The sequence below is a fragment of the Limulus polyphemus genome, unplaced genomic scaffold, assembly GCF_000517525.1.
Source record: "Limulus polyphemus unplaced genomic scaffold, Limulus_polyphemus-2.1.2 Scaffold1562, whole genome shotgun sequence".
In the NCBI taxonomy this organism is placed as follows: Eukaryota; Metazoa; Arthropoda; class Merostomata; order Xiphosura; family Limulidae; genus Limulus; species Limulus polyphemus.
The window spans coordinates 202436-214249 of NW_013667172.1; the positions used below are offsets into that span (position 1 = coordinate 202436).

The window sequence follows — 11814 nt, forward strand, 5'->3', positions numbered from 1 at the left end:
TAGAAGTGTGGAAAGAGTTTGCATGTCTACAGAAAGATAATAAGGAGTCTTCTTCTCCTACCCAAATGAAAAAAAAATGTCGTCTGTGTATCGTTTCCAAATGTTTGGTTTCTCTTTATAACTTTCCAACAGTCTCGTCTTTAAGTCTCCCATGAAAACATTGGCTTAGTTTGGTGCTATCTTGGTCCTTATAGCTGTGCTTTTTGTCTGAGTATAGAATTCATTATTAAATTCAAACCCGTTAAGTGTAAGAACTAGTTTAGCTAAGTCTACAATAGTCTGAGTGTTGGGTTTGTCAAGTTTCAAAAGGGAAGATTCAAGAGCTTTCAGGCCTTCATCGTGGGGAATGTTTGTGTAAAGAGAAGAAACGTCCACGGTGCAGAGAATAGTGTTTGGAGGTAATTTTCCGTTGTTGTTAATGTCAGAGATCATGTTCAAAAAATGGGTTGTGTCTTTAATATATGACGTCAAACACGGAGGGATATCTTTGATGTGATGGCCAACGTAAGCAGATAAGTTCTCGATGGGCATACCGCAATCGGAAATAATAGGACGACCGGGATTATTAGGTTTGTGTATCTTTGGTAACATGTAAAAGCCTCCTGGAACTGGGTGTTTAGGTGAAAGGAACTGTAAAGTTTCACGACTTATGTGTTAGTTTTTCTGTAAACTACATAGCTTGTTTTCAATTATTTAACAAATTCCGGGGTGGGGTCGAAATCTACTTTTTTATAGTAGTTTATGTCATTAAGTTGTCGTTAATATAGTCAGATTTGTCATGAATGACAATGACACCGCCCTTATCAGCTTGTTTAATAATGATGTCATTGCCATGTTTCAGTGAAATTAGAGCAGCATGTTCGTCGTAGGAGAGATTATTCCGTACTTTTAAGTCAGAGTTAATAGCTTGAATTACTTCATTCTCAATTGCAGTAATAAAGCTCTCTAAGTGTGGTTCTCTGTTGACTGGGGTGTCCAGGTGGATTTTTCTTTAAACTGTGTACCGATATCGTTTGCGTTAGTGATTTTATTGTGGAAAAATTTCCAAAGTCTTAATCTGCGTGCAAATTCTTGAAGGTTGGAAATAACTTCGAAAGCGATAAACAACAAGGAACAAACACATCATGGTCTTCCACATAAAAGTAAAGGATTATCTCACCAAAATCTTATTGTCTGTTCACAACGAAATAATAACTTTAAACAAGCCCCTACTGACGCTACCTGTGAATCGTTGACCAATAACTCAAATAGTACAAACTCACACGTTCAGTTGTCTCATAAAATAAACTCTACTCCTGACTCAGCTACTTCCTTGTCTGAGAGACCCAAACCCGAAAACACTTCCAATGTCGTAAATCTGCCCTCTAAAACATTAACTGAAACTCAACACAACCTTCTCAGTAAAGGTCTCAACTTTACTCCTACCCCTAAGAACATAGATGAGTGATTTTCGAATGACTTTTTTGTTTTGTTAATAAAAACATCAAGTTTATTTTGTTCAATAGTAGATTTGTGTTCTCGGAATTTATAATGGAAATGTTCTTATCAAGATCGGCTACTGTGGATTTGCAGAAGTCTCGTGTGAGCTTCATAAGTGCAGCTGAGGTGGAATGGGGGATTTTCTTTCATTGTAAACAAAATAGTTTGTCATTGGTCCCTGTGGTGACTGGTGGATTCAGATTGAGTGATTTAGGTATAGTTTGACACTGTAAATGCTGTTCTAAAACGTCAGTGTGGTTAATATATATCAGTCTCTTTTCGTTCAGTTTTCTAAGTCGTTTGAAAGTTTTGGTAGGGTTGAGATTAGAATACGATTGGGAAGTTGTAATGCAGGGAAGATTTAGTTTGAGGAGAGTGGAAGATTTTTCTATGGGACGTGAAGGTTAAGAGTTATCAGGTTTGGAACTTAGTGGAGGATTGCTAGGAATATAGAGGATACCAGAAGTAAGGTTGTTTTCAAAGTGTGCAGAAGATTCGACTTTTGGAAGGAGAAAAGTTTCAGAGATTGTGAAGTTTGGAAGGTCATCAGGCTCAGGGCTTACTAGAAAGTTATTAGGAATAAGAGTGGAAGCTGTAACTTCTGCATGAGTAAAGAATTTAGGAGAAGGGTTAAATGTAGACTTTGGAATAGTTCCCGGGGAAGTAGTGATAGAAATAGACTTTGGAAGTATAGAAGTGTGGCATACAGATGTATGTAAGTTGGGTTGAAAGATTGTGACTGAGGCAGGCTTCGTGGATCGGGTATCAGGTTTAGGGCTTAGGGAAAGGTTACTAGAAATAAAAGTAGAAGCTGTAACTTCAGCATAGGTTAGACATTTAGGTGAAGGGTTACAATTAGAGTTTGGGACAGTTCCAGGAGAAACATGGTTTGGAAGTGTAGTAGAGGTGTGGCATACAGATGTATGCTCTTCGGGTTGAGGGTTTTTTAATGAGATAGGAGTATGGGGAATAAAAGAGGTTGAAGGAGATTTAGGACTAAGGGTGTTTGGTTGGTTTACGCTGGAGTATTCAATATTAGTTTGTAGGCGAGGAAGAATATAGTTGGCAATAAAGAAGCAGAAATTACAACTAAGAAATGTCTCCTGCTTTCAAGTTTCAAGTTAGTGTTGTAAAGGAAAGACAAGCGTGGGTTACGTCGACATAGGTCATATGCGAGAGCGTTGAATTTGTCAATTTTGTAATTTAAAGTGTCAGTAGTACAGACGTGTCTTAGAAAGAGATCATTAGTATGCCTATTAACGTCACGGTAAATAACGCTTGAGAAACATACGCGAAGGTCAGTACAGAGAGTCAAAATATGTAAGTAAGGTTTGTAGGTCATTAAAACAGTTAATCCTACAAGTACAGGATCCTAGTTTCTGGAATTGCCTTAAGAGCTAGACAATACCTGGCCTGTACAGGTCTTTAATGGAAGTTATAAAAAATCATACTGAGGCTAACTTCGCATTGTATTTATGTTTTCTTGTAATAGATAAAGAACTGTGTTTTTTATGGGCGATAAAATGAATATTTAAATGGAAAAGCTAACAAAAACCAGTAAGAATTATGTTCTAATTAGAGTAAGCTAGTTATTGCCATGAAAATCAATAGCATGCAATTGTTATAAAATCTTTAAAACAAGCGATTTTTACTTCTTTTGAAAAATTATATTTACGGAGCAAAATTAGAAGATTTAGATAAAGTTTTCTTTGATTATTGTCCTGTAATGAATAGTGAATATTTATAGAATGTTACACATAGTTCGTTATATATTATGTTAACACTACAATAAATCTTGTTAACAACAACTGTAACACTAATAAACATAAGCTTAACATGAAGTTTCAGTCCATTAAATTAAGAGTTATTAATAACGTATTAATTGATTGTCATCCTGTACCAATAGTAAATGTTTATAGAATGTTGCACATAACTTGTTATATATTAGGTTGATGATAAACCACACTTAACAACTATTTATCTCGATACCCAAGGGAACAGTATGACAAATCACAACGGATTCCATTTCTCCACCAAGGACATTGACCACGACACGTATCCTGGTAGTTGTGCTGAGAACCACAGAGGAGGATGGTGGTATGGAAAATGTCATACCTCTAACTTAAATGGTCTTTACCTCAACGGACAACACCAGAGCTATGCTAATGGTGTGAACTGGTTGGCATGAAAAGGTTATCATTACATATATGTTTATGTAATCTATAGTACTAAATTTAATTAATTAAATATATATTTCAGTTGCTTACATTAATAGCTTTAATATATAACAATTATGTTAACTAAGCAGACTCAACCGTGTTAGGTGTTCTTGGGATAATGGCCGAAAACTTCTCTACTAACGAGGATACCCAAATGATGACATAAAGTGAACATAAAGGCATGTTTGTGATTTCCCTGTCACTCATAATTAAGACTCCTTATTATTATTGATAGTAATTTTTATAGAAGATTTTAGTGGTACGACCTGTTATATAAATGCATCTATTATTAGTTTAATTTAAAACTGACTTAATAAGTATTATATGTCTTAAGAATTAGATTAATTTGAAATTGACACAATAAACCTAATATTTTATAAGGGTTATCTTAATTTTAAACTAACACAATATATCTGATATGTCTTAAGGATTACTTTAGTTTAAAAATACCACTATATGTCTCAAATGTCTTAAGGATTAGCTTAATTTTAAAGTGACAGAATAAGTATTATATGTTTTAATAATTAGGTTAATATGAAATGACATAATAAGTCCTTTACTCCTAAGGATTATTTTAATTTGAAAGTGGCACAGTTAGTCTGATATATTATGTGGGTTATCTTAATTTAAAAGAGAAATAATAAATCTGATATATTATAAGGGTTAGCAGAATTTCAGAGTGAGATAATAAGTCTTGTATGTCTTAAAGATTAGCATAATTTAAAAGTGACATAATAAATCTGATATGTCTTAAGGATTAGCTTAGTTTGAAATAGTACAATAAGTCTGAAATATCTTTAGAATCAGCTTAATTTGAAAATGGCACAATAATTCCTATATGCCTTAAGGACTAGCATAATTTTGAAGTAACACAATAAATATTATACTTTATAATAGTTACCTTACTTTGAAAGTGACACAATAAAACTGATTTCTTATCAGGATTAGCTTTATTAGAAATTGGAACGGTAAGTTTTATATGTCTTAAGGATTATCTTAACTTGAAAGTGACAAAATAATTCTTATATGCCATAAGAAACAGCTTCATTTGAAAATGAAACAATAACTCTTACATGCCCTAAGGATTAGTTTAATATGAGAGTGTCATAATAAGTGTAATATTTAATAATGGTTATCTTAATTTGAAACTAATACAATATATCTGATATATCTTAAGGATTACTTTAGTTTAAAAATACCACTATATGTCTCAAATGTCTTAAGAATTGCCTTAATTTTAAGGCGGTACGATAACTCTTAGATTTTATAAGGATTAGTTTACTTTGAAAGAGGCATAATTGGTCTGATATATCCTGAGCAGTTCAAGAGTGCATTAAGTTGATTATGGTTGAAAATACGCAGCGATATATTGACGATCAGAACAAAAGGAAGAAGGATGTGTTTAGCAGAACAGAAGTTGCTTAATGGAGCAGGTCAGTAAAGGAGGTGCTAGACAAGATGGAATCCCGGTAAATCACGTGATAAGTAGGGCGTACCGTTTGTTATATGGATCAATACAAGAGATTAAACAGTGTTACATTCCACCAAACACTATCTTCTTTACCATTACTAAACTGTAATACATTCCACCAAACACTACCTTCTTTACCATTATTAAACTGTGTTACATTCCTCCAAATACTACCTTCTTTACCATTATTAAACTCTGTCACATTCCACCAAACACTATCTTCTTTACCAATATTAAACTGTGTTACTTTCAACCAAACAGTCCCTTCTTTACCATTATTAAACTGTGTTACTTCCTCCAAATACTACCTTCTTTACCATTATTAAACTCTGTTACATTCCACCAAACACTATCTTCTTTATCAATATTAAACTGTCTTACATTCTACCAAACACTACTTTCTTTACCATTATTATTCTCCTTATCAGAAAGAGACCAACATTTGAAAGACTCAAGCTCATGGTTATTTTATGTTCAATTTGTGCTAAATCAGTTTGAAATATCGATAAAGTCAGAAGAAGGTTTTGGATCAATGTATCTTACAACAGAATAAAGAATAGTAATTTGAAATGTGTTACAATGGGTCAGAAATGTAACATGACCTGAATTTTAGCTTTCAGAAATATTCTCAGAAGGGCCAGATCAGTGGCCAGTTTTATAAGTGACCATTTAAATCAAACTGAAAATGTATAGTTTATTTTTAAATTAATTTCAATGTGGCAAGAGTTCTCTTCAAAATATTTCTTTTTCCGAGTCGTTATTGAAAAGAAAAGTTGAAAATATGGTCAGTACATTTGTAGCATATAAGGAACATACATTAACGCTTGCTATGATATAATTAAACCACTTTTTCGAAAACTTTTCATAGGACTGTATAAATAACTGAGCCAGGGATACTCTCAATGTCCTCACTACAAAGAAGGAACACAACAAAAAACGGAATCATCAATGAAGCACTCATTGCTATAATATTCTATGTACTTCGCTTCCAATAGTAGCCTGCCATTGCTCAATAGAAATCATCCTCTCACGACGAGACAGCTGCAACTACATGTTATTTTAATACCTATATAGGTAACTATACACATATACATTTGTTATAGATTAATTTAACCTTAAAAAATCCTTGCTAATATTAACACTAGGCACACGTTTCGATAGTGAGTAACAGTAAAAACTTGGACAACTGTGGCCAAAACCTGCCAGTCAGCCAAAACCAATTACAAAGCTTTAATATTAGTAAATGCATGTGAATAAATTGTGGACACTAAACACACTCTCACATAGTGAATAATAGTGGAAAACAAACAAATTCTATGGTTATATAGCTAGCGTGAGCTACAGTGCCCACGAGTATATAATATAGGCTTATGTGTATGGAAGATAAACTTATGAATTAAACTTACAAACAATTTTTTTTTAGCTTGAACAAAGAAGTAATGGTTGTAAACAAACAATTAAAACTCGCTAGTATCGCGTGTTTACACCGGAAGCCAGTATAAGTTCTACCCATTGACACAGGCGATTTAAAATTTTACAAGGGAGGTGTGGTACAGGAGAAATAAAAAGCCAAGCACTTTACAGGAACTACTCGTCAGAATTCCAGGAAATATTGTACAAAAACAAAAGTAATGGTATTGTTTATCTTTGTAAAGTTTACAGAAAATTTAAAATCTAGATTCTGTTTTAGATGAAACCAGCCCTGTAGACCACAGAATTTAATATTTCAAGCCACAAACACTATTGTTAGTAGAGTGAACATGAAAGAGGAAGTGATATTAATTTCAGACCAAGATTTAGATGATGGCTGAGGTTTAAAATTAAAATTTGTATGGGCTAACTACAAATGTCTTAATGGTTTAAAGTCTCGAATATCTAATGTGTTACAATTGATGAGTTTGAGAGGGACCAGTTTTGTACACAATCATGTCATGTAAAAAGACTGTCAGTAGTGGCCGCATTTTTTCGGACGTGCATACTTACTTTTTCCTCACTACCGCAAGTCTCAATTCTTAAGAGCTTTAATCTTGCTATTGGTATAATACATCAAGTAACTTGTGTTCAATGATTGAAAAATGACGTCATCTATATTAATCATTCATAAACTATTGAAAATTTATTCTGTCTTGATTCAAAAATTTATTGAATAATTAGAATAAGACCACCAGTCGACAAATGTTACTTGGAATATCTTGAAGATTGTATATATACAATAGAGAGTGGATAAATTCTAAATACAACACAAGGTGAATTAATTCTAAATACACAATAGGGCGATTAATTCTAAATACACAATAGGGCGATTAATTCTAAATACACAATAGGGCGATTAATTCTAAACACACAATAGGGCGATTAATTCTAAACACACAATAGGACGATTAAAATAAGTTGCATTTGGAATTAATTTACTATATGTTGCATTTGGAATCAATCATCTATATATTGTAGTTAGAAGTTATTTTTAATATGTTGTGTTTAGAAGGTGATTAAATTCTAAATACAAAGTATTGAAAATTAATTCTAAATGCAAAATATAGTGGATTAATTCCAAATACAACATAGGATGGATTAATTTTAAACAGAACATATTGATGATTTAATTCTAAATACAACATATTGGTGATTAAATTCTAAATACAAGATACTGATGATTAATTATAAACACAATATATTGACGAGTTAATTTAAAATACAATATATTGACGAGTTAATTTAAAATACAATATATAGACGATTTAATTCTAAATATAACATATTGATATTTAGTTTTACATACAACATATAGTGGATTAATTCCAAATACAAGATATTCATGATTAATTATAAATACAACATATTGACGATTTAATTATAGATACAACAAAGAGTCGATTAATTCTAAATAGAACACATTGATGATTAATTATAAATACATCATACTGACTATTTATTTATAAATACAACATATTGACGATTTAATTATAGATACAACAAAGGGTCGATTAATTCTAAATAGAACATATTGATGATTAATTATAAATACATCATACTGACTATTTATTTATAAATACAACATATTGACGATTTAATTATAAATACATCATTTTATGGATTAATTCTAAATACAACATGGGGTCGATTAATTTTTAGTCGAAAATATTGAGGATTAATTGTAAATACACTATTACAAAATCCTTATACAGATAAGAGAATGAGTGATATTCTATTCTTAGAGAAGATTAACCTCTTATGGTAATTACATAAGTAATATTCCACACTCACAATTCAACTTCCATACTGTTGTTCTGTACCCATATACTAAAACATTTCTACTAATTACGATTCCAAACTGCCAGGATATACTGATAAACAGTATAGTAAACACATAGAATGAACAGTTAGACCTCGAGTCACTCAGATAACGTCGGTCATTACGTAAGATCAGCTATATCACACACCAGACAAGTGATCAGGACAAGTTTCCCTTTTCAACCTGTTGGTGTATAAATGATGTATTAGTTAAAAGGAGAACAGTAGGACATGGAACAAACAAGTAGATGTAGTATAATTAAAACATCTGCAGATTCAGTGAAATAAACTGAAGTAAAGCACAGCAAGAATCTGCAGGGGGCAGAAAAACAAATAATAGTAATATAATACAAGGATATGCAGGTGAACAGAAAATAAATTTAAGTCATTTAACATACAATTGTTATTCGTGTTTATAAGATTAAAGGAATTATATATACATATATATTACATCAAATTCTAAAATTCTTTTACAGAGAATAAACTAAACTCGAACAACAAACGAAAACTGATACACAGTAAAGACTTAATTATTTATTAAATATACTTTTGTGTAAAACTTTTGCTTTTAATACCTGCTGGAGAACAGACATCGACACAAGATGAGGACTGGAACAAGTAAAATTGTATATAACTATTTCAAATCTAACCAAAGCCTTTTGCAGTATCTCACAATTCTAGGTCACCTGTTTCAGTTGTAGATGTTCACAAAACGTTGACTAAGAGTTCAAGTCACATAAGATGTTTGTGTGTCAGATCACATATTACATTCAATTTAAGAAATATTGTATGATTTTAGAAAAATAAATATTGAAACATAATGAATATTTCGAAATAGAAAAGAAAAGTATAGTGAATAAAACGTGAAACTTCTACAGAATAATTGAAACAAAACTAATAACTTTTGTCAGTAAATCTGTTGAGAACATTGAACTGGTTCATATTTTCAATGTTATTTACATAGTTGTTGGAATATGTTAATATCACTTGTGTAAAAGTTTTGGTTTCAGTTTGTTCAAAAGAGTAGGGTTGTTTCAGGTCTATATATTTAAACTATCTACCATTGTTTTTATACTTTAGCTTACTTGAACTAGTTCTTATCGGGACTGTTCAGTGGCAAAAGGATTCCACTGCCTGTGGTTACCAGCTGTTACGTAATAGACAAAGGATGCCACCTGAGGATTACATAACTATTACATATTATGAAAATTATGCCAATACCCGAGAGTTACATAATTATTACAAAAAGGATGCTATCGTCTGAAAGTTATTTGACTGTTATATAATTGGTGTGATTGTCTTAGGGAAGGGTGACATCATGATTGCACAAAGTGGCACCAGAAGGTGCGACTGTCTTAGTAGACAGGTGATATCGTAGTTCAATACCAAACAGTCTATTACCATAGACATCTAGTGTTAGCAGGATTCTATAGGCGGACATAGTTACCAACGTTCTATAGGCGGACGATGTTATCAAGGTTCTACAGGCGGACGATGTTATCAAGATTCTATAGACGGACGATGTTACTAAGGTTCTATAGATGGATTGTGTTACCCTGATTCTATAGCCAGATACTGTTACCAAGGTTCTATTCTGTGATATTACATGACTCTATCATTGAATCATTAAGTGCCATGAATACCATAGTGGACGTTTTCAATATGGTGAGATCCTTTTAAGTTCTATTATTTCACGACAAAAAGTATGGTCTACAAGAAAAGACGTGTCTAATATTTTACATGAAATCAGCTTATAAAGATCGTTCATATAAATTCACATGAAAAAACAAAACATGTCAGACATTCACCCACGTGATTAAATTCATCACCAGAATCTGTTGATCAAAGATCATGCTTATTATAGATAAGTTAGTATTATTCATACCGTATAACATAATAATATAGTTTTACTTTTTACATATTAAATGTTAACAAACTTGTTATAAGATTTACTAAAATTATTTAAGTACATTGTAGCAACAAAAAACGACAAGTAGAGCAGTTAACTGCATTGTTATATTTTAAGTTACAGAGTCGAAAAAAATTGTGCATTGTATGCTAATCGTACAACGACTTTCTTCATTAAGGAAATGTCCGAATGCATAGCAGTAAGTTTGATAGTAATTTTCATTACAACATCTTTCAGACCATTTATTATGGGTTTCCAGTCAGAAGAAAGATAACATTTGGGCTGCGTACACTTTGCGAAGAACGTAGCTGCCGACGAGACTTTTCACGTAGAGCTAGAGTTCTTTGAGTTAGCTGTAAATGCAACACCTAAAGCCAAATACCTTAGTAAATAGTGGTTTGATCAAGTCGTTGTTCCATGAGATTATTTCAAAATGAACTGTTACTTACAGCTAATTCAGGCTTCTGAGAATATTATAGTTATTCGTAATGTAAGAACAATACAAATATTAGATATAAATATAGAACCAAAATTACAGCAGTTCTTACTTTACTGAAAGGTGTTAAATGTAGTATTTAGTAAAGGTGAGTGTAAATATAATATTTAAAAATTAATTATTGAACATGATGTTTTAAATGAAAATTGAAGAAACTTGTAAGTAAATATTTGGAAAGAATCTCAACTATCTCCTTATACGTGAATCATTAAATGTCAGTTTTTTTTTATGGGGGCGTGATTCTTTACAGTAGGTGTCTGTGACTTGTTGGTGATAAATTTCAACAATAAACGGACAGCACATAATCCTCTTGTTTTAGAATAATATATTCAAAGGAAGTCAAATGTATATACAAATGTTCGTTACCAAATTAATCACCACGGTTGTATCCAAAGCTTTAAATAATCGTCCTTTTTCGTGAAAAGTCCACACAGACGGGTTCAGCTATTTAAGAACACAATTGACAAGACAAACTGTTCTTTTCTACTCGTTATTGCGACACAATCTGAGATTATTACACTTTAAATGTTGCCACTATTCACTCTTTATGGCTAAACCTATTAAAACAGTCTAGATCTATTTGACTCTCACTAACTTTGTTTTACTTTCACTAACTTATTTACTTGTACAAACATGGTCACCTATATCAAAACACAAGGTAACATATCGTACGGCCAAACACCATGCAGGATACACCGTGTGTTATTAACAGTAATGATAGTTTAGCGATTTTACACTTTCTGCAGCTCTTACTGTGGTAATCCAAACTATCAAATAATTTGAGTGGATATTCTCTACTGGACTCTTACATGAAAAACCAAATTTCAAGGCGAATCATTAAGAAATACAAGAAATATAAAATATACAATTTTGATTGAATTACTTCCTTTTTTTTTTTTTTTCTTCACACCGAAAGTACGGAACTTTATTTGATAGAAAAACATACTTA

At 31.9% G+C, this 11814-nt stretch overlaps 1 pseudogene; it reads left to right on the top strand.

The window, feature by feature from the left end:
* Positions 1 to 2575: 2575 nt before the first annotated feature.
* LOC106464106 overlaps positions 2576 to 11814 on the top strand; it is a 28480-nt pseudogene continuing 19241 nt past the window's right edge.